Below are 6633 nucleotides of genomic sequence, written 5' to 3' on the forward strand. Positions count from 1 at the left end.
GTCTTAGTTGCTTTTTTACTGCTGTGAAGACACAACATGACCAAATCACTTATAAAAGAAAGCATTTAAGTGGGAGCTTGCTTACTGTTTTATGGGGTGAGTCCATGAGGTGGGGAGCATTACAGCAGACGGGCAAGCATGGTGCTAGAATAGTATCTGAGAAATTACATCCTATTCATAAGTTTTAGGCAGAGAGAGAGAGAGATTGGACTTACATGGGTTTTTGAAACATCAAAGCCCACCTCCAGGGACATGCCTCCTCCAACAAGGCCATACCTCTTAATCCTTCCCCAAACAGTGCACAAACTAGGAATCAAGCAACGGAATACAGGAGTCTATGGGGACCATTTTCTTTCAAACGGCGATAGATGGCAAAGTCCACGATAAATGCAGAGTGGAAAATAGAGGGGGAACGGCAGCAGAAATGCCCTCAAGTCTGGGAAGCATCCATATTCTTAAATGAGAAAGAGAATCTAATAACAAATAGTAAAGGGTTTCAGCTCCAGACAACATTGAGATTACAGATTCAATACTCGAAGAGTCCTTGGCTTATAAAAACAAAAGAAAATAACACAAAACAAAACAAAACAAAACAAAACAAAACTTGCCACTGTCAACATAATAAAAACACAAACCGGAGTATTTCACTGTTCTTTTGTACACTTTAAATGATATTCTAGCACCCCTGGTGTGGTGTCTTGTTGTGGACTATTTAACTATGTAAAGATGTGTTACATTTCTTTCACTTTGCCTGCCTAAGGCACCTGATTGGTCTAATAGAAAACAAAATGGCCAATAGTTAGGCAGTAGAGAGATAGGTGGGGCTGGCAGACAGAAAGAATAAGTAGTAGGAGGAATCTAAGCTCCAGGGAGAGGAGAATGAGAGACAAAGAGAGGAATGGCCAGGCCAGCCAGCCAGGCAACTGCCAGCCAGGCAGAAAGAGAGGAAACAGGGAAGAAGTAGGACATATGGGATGAAAGAACAGTAGAAAGCCTCAAGGCAAAACACAGATGAAGAGAAATGGATTAAATTAAGTTGTAAGAGCTAGTGGGACAAGCATAAACTAAGGCCAAACATTTATAATTGACAATAAATATCCCTGTCTTGATGTGGTATCTGGTTGGCAGTCCAAGACAGCCTGCTACAATGCCTAAACTCTTGAACGTTACTAGGACAACATTAAATCCATCATAGTCTCTGAATTTTGCTAGTTTGCTTTCAACTGTGGATAATTACATCAATTTTTTAAAGCTTTTTTCAAAAATCACATTCTTAGGGACATCCTTTGTGGGAGCCCGTTCTCGGGTTCCTCTTGGCTTTACCCAGCAGGTCCACATAGAGGATGATTAGGACCACGGGCCTGAGTGCAGGTGCCTGGGATGGTCTGCACGGCTGTGCTGGGGGAGGAGGTCTTTTGCTCCACCCCTTGGCGTCTCTATAAAAACCCTGGGGCAGAGACAGTCGGGGCCCATTGGAATAGGTTCCAGGCCCTCTCGAGGCTATCCTTTATTTTCTATCTGTTTATCTCCGCGATATTCTCCGCAATAAATCCTTCTATCTAATATTTCCTGCTGCTCGCACTCAAGAAAACTCTGGGGAACTGTGGGGGTGGTTGGGTAAACGCCCCACAATCCTTCACAAGGCTCACAACTGAACTATCTCTCTAATTATTCTCTGGCTCCTTATCAGTACAATTTTATTTGCATTTGCCAGTATTTAAATTTTGTTTATTTTATATCTCCCCAAATAATATATCAGTTCCATGAAAGCAGAAATTTCTGTGTGTCCAAGACATGAGTTGAAATCACTTCACTGAAGCTAATGAAAATTAAACTTGTGGAATTTTCAATTATATAATCTTTTAAAGGTCATACATGTACATTTTATTTATAATCTTGCAACATGTTTTATTAATCAGACCTATCACCATTCTATAAGCTTTACATCTTACTAAACCACTTCTTAGCATTGTTAACCAAGTGTCTCATGAAGCTTCAATAAATATTATTAAATGAAAGTATAAAATTTGAGTGAATAGCTTAAATACCCAGGGGGTGGAATAGATTTTAGGACAGTACTTAGTAATAAGTTTTGATAACAGTTGACTTTGCATAGGAAGACATGAAGATGTTGGATATCTCTTGAGGTTGTGAGAAATGGGCTGTTCTGAATAATATGGAAGAAAAACTCAAAGCGAGTAAATAGTCCATGTTCTAGGGGCAAAGTTTGCATACCTGATAATTTCCCTAGTGGTAGGGTGCAGATATACATTAGAATTTACTGCCTTAATAAATGTTGTTCTAATTATAATTTAATTACTGGTATTACAGTCTCTATCCTTATACTTAAGAGCCAATTTACCTTCTGTCTTAGATATATAAATTACAAAACATGACCACTTCATTACTCTACTTGATTATTTCTTCCCTTTTCCCATATTATTTTTACAGTCTCCAGAGCATTTAAGAAATTGTTTTGATTTAAACACTAGTGTGCCATAAAATGACATTTGACTAGTAAAAAATAGGCAGATGTTTTATGCCTAAGCTGAATACATTTCAATATAAATACATGTATTATTGCACACACTTGGGAGAGAGGGGGAAAGAGAGGGAGAGGGAGAGGGAGAGACAGAGACAGAGACAGAGACAGAATGCTTAATAAGTGGTGAACCTAAAGATTTATTTTTCCTTGCTAATAGTAGCTTCTCTATAGAATCACTCTTCTCTTCCTGAGCCATTAATAAAGAATTCATTAAAATGAACCATTAATAAAAAGAGCATAGTTAAATAATACATTATTCTTTAAATAATGGTCAAAACTGGTTACAATGAAAACTATCTATGGATGGATCACTCTCAATTTATAGAAGCCCATCTGCCTTGGTTTTTAATCTACTCAGATTGTTTTTTGGCCAGTAGCACTGCCTAAGGCAAATTTATATCAATCTGACAAAAAGCAATAGAAAGTCTTGCTTCAGAGGTTCTCATTGCTTAAAGCTACAATACTTCTTTAAAAGCTTGAAGGTGTTATAATTAAACATGCATCAATTGCTTAACTTGTCAACCAAAGGCAGTTATTGTGAAACATTTTTTCCCTTCAAACAGATTCTCATTGCTCATGCGTGATTGCATTTATAGAAAAAAAGTATTAATTAAAGTACAAATTTAACTTTTGGGAAGGAAACCTTATCAAAGTTTCTCCCAAATGTGGTGGTATTGTGTTCCCCAAAATATTGTGCACTCTAATAAACTTATCTGGGGTCAGAGACAGAACAGGCACAATATTAAACGTAGAGGTTAGGCAGTGGTAGCACACACCTTTAATCCTAGCATTCCAGAGGCAGAAATTTGTCTGGATCTCTGTGAGTTCAAGGCCACAAGGATACAGCCAAGCATGGTGACATATGCCTTTAATCCCAGAAAGTGAGCCTTTAATCCCAGGGAGTGATGGCAGAAAGCAGAAAGATATATAAGGTGTGAAGACCAGAAACTAGAAGCATTTGGCTGGTTAAGATTTTAGGTTTTTGGGCAGCAGTTCAGCTGAGATTCATTCTGGATGAGGACTCAGAAGCTTCCAGTCTGAGAAAAAAGGATCAGCTGAGGAACTGCCAAGGTGAGGAAACTGTGCCTTATTCTGCTTCTCTGATCTTCTAGCATTCACCCCAATAACTGGCCTCAGATTTGATTTTATTAATAAGAATTTTTAAGATTCTTGCTACACCCAAATCTCCTAGAATTTGTCCATTCTGTTGTAAGCTGTACCTACTGATTTTGCTTTCACATTTATAGATAGACATGAGCAAACATCATTAATATGTAGATTTTTGAGGATGGCTTGAGGGGAGGCATGAAAAGACCATAGAAATGCTAATTTAACTTTAGTAACAAAATTGCAATTGAAATTCTAATTAAAAATACTTGTTTTTAATAATTTCATTTTTAAAACTCTATCACCCCTTGTCTTTTCCTAAACAAATATAAAATAATATTAGTACAATAACAATTAAATAATTGGACAATACAAAGTCAAATCATAATCATGTAGGATAATTTTAGTATTTCACTATCATGTCAAATTAGCAAATTCTTTTTGTTTTTTTTTCCATCTTTTTTTTTTTGTTTGTTTGTTTTTGGTTTTTTGAGACAGGGTTTCTCTGTGTAGCTTTGCGCCTTTCCTGGAACTCACTCGGTAGCCCAGGCTGGCCTCGAACTCACAGAGATCCGCCTGGCTCTACCTCCCGAGTGCTGGGATTAAAGGCGTGCGCCACCACCGCCCGGCCTTCTTTTTGTTTTTGAGACAGGGTTTCTCTGTGCAGTTTTTGGGGCCTTTCCTGGAACTCACTCTGTAGACCAGGCTGTGTAGCACAAATTATTATAAGGTCTTGTTAATAAAATCAAACCATGAGTCAGATATTGGGGTGAATGCTTGAAGATCAGAGAAGCAGAACAAGCCACAGCTTCCTCACCTTGCTGATTCCTCAGCTGATCCTGTTTTTTTCAGACTGGATGCCTCTCAGCTGAACTGTGCTGCTCAAAAGCCTCAAAGCTTAACCAACCTAGTTCTTGGTTTTCACGCCTTATATACCTTTCTGCTTTCTGCCCTCACTTCCTGGGATTAAAGGCTCACTTTTTGGAATTAAAGGCATGAGTGACTATGCCTGGCTGTTTCCAGTGTGGCTTTAAACTCACAGAGATCTGGATGGATCTCTGCCTCCCAAGCAATAGGATTAAAGGCGTGTGTGCCACCATTTTCTGGCCTCTATATCTAGTGGCTGTTCTGTTCTCTGACCCCAAATAAGTTTATTAGGGTGCACAATATTTTAGGGAGCACAATATCACCACAAGGCTGGGCTCGAACTCACAGAAATATGCCTGTCTCTGCCTCCCATGTGCTAGGACTAAAGGCATGTGCCACCACTACCCGGAGCAAATTCTTTGTTATAAAAGCAATGAGAAATAAGTTTCCCTTCATCTGAAACTGATTCCACCCCTAAAGATAAGGAATGATGAAAAATAAATTCATGAAATAAACTGATGACAAAGAGAAAATTCTTTTATATGAAAGGAAAGAAAATCACTTCCCCATATATTTGAATATAAGAAACCATTCTACTGCCTTCTTATTGTGTGAACAATTGTTTTTTGTGGAAACAAAAAATTTAATTGAATAACAGATTCTACCCATTGCAAATAATTGTATTGTTAGTCTAACTATATTAGTTTGAACTACAAGTGTGGAAAAACTGGTCAATATTAAGCAATTGCCTTGAAGGAACAGAGAGAGCACTCTTATAACTTAGTTACATAACAGAAGAAGCACAAAATGAAATAATTGGATGTTTGTCCCAGCAGGAACAAAGTTTATAATAACAAATAAAAACATGTTTTATATACAAAATTATATTTTGTAAAGATAAATACTCTGTCTTTATTTGATAATATCTATCTATGTATGCCTATATATTTTTTTCTAAATGATGATGTTCTGTTTCTCTGTAACCTGAGCTGAGATTGGAAAAGTATCTTAAGTACATAAATAATTCTAGATATTTATGGATGTGTATAAATGTCTTCCTATTTGAGTATTCTTATGTGGTTAAAAGAGTAACAGATAAACAATGAAAATTTAAAGTCTTGAGTAAGTGAATTTGAGCCTGCATTTAAAAGAAAAATCTAACATTTCAAAGAAATTAAGCTTTCATTTTTTTCAGTATTATGTTTTATAATTCTATTATCTCCAGATAAATTCTAAATGTGAAGTTCTCAAGTCTGAAGTGTAGAAAGAATTATTCAAGCACAATTTCCATCTAATTTTGATAGTTCAACAATGTGTTTCTTATTTTAAAAAAATCAAAGCACTGTGTTAGGGCATAATCACTTAGTATCCTACACTAATGATGAAGGTTAGTAATCAATTACATTATGAGATTCGCTGACAGTTTATGAAACAGGTAAGTCTGGCCATATTATTTCTATTTTTCACAAGTGAGAAAAGTGAGGCTTAATCAGTAGGTGACACAAAGAGAATTGTACTTTTAATATATTTTTTCCATCCTATTCTAAGTAACAGTAATGTAAAGGAATGAAGTGGGATATGGAGAAGGGTTCAACCAGGATAACATTGTGCATTCTATTTTTTAGATCAGTCAGAACTATCACTTGAATTGTTCCTTTCTGATATTCCTCTCTACTAATGATGCCTGTGACTGGTTTGTAAAGGTTATACATAAAGGTCATTACCATTTAAATAGTCATAAATTACTTCTCTGCTAAAATATATTCTTCTCTTGGTTACCACTTTCATTTTTCAGTTTAGAAAATGTTTTGCCATAGCCTCATTGTTATTATGAGTATAAATTGGAATACTTGATTGTAGCTGGAGTTTTCCTGCCTGGCCCACAGCCAGGACAAATCTCTCTCACCTGCCAGTCCCACAGCTGCTCAGACCCGACCAAGTAAACACAGAGACTTATACTGGTTACAAACTGTATGGCCATGGTAGGCTTCTTGCTAACTGTTCTTACAGCTTAAAGTAATCCATTTCCATTAATCTATACCTTGCCACATGGCTCGTGGCTTACCGGCATCTTCACATGCTGTTTGTCATCGTGGCGGCTGGCAGTGTCTCTC

Source organism: Peromyscus californicus, unplaced genomic scaffold, assembly GCF_007827085.1.
Source record: "Peromyscus californicus insignis strain IS unplaced genomic scaffold, ASM782708v3 Scaffold_10__1_contigs__length_136768540, whole genome shotgun sequence".
NCBI lineage: Eukaryota > Metazoa > Chordata > Mammalia > Rodentia > Cricetidae > Peromyscus > Peromyscus californicus.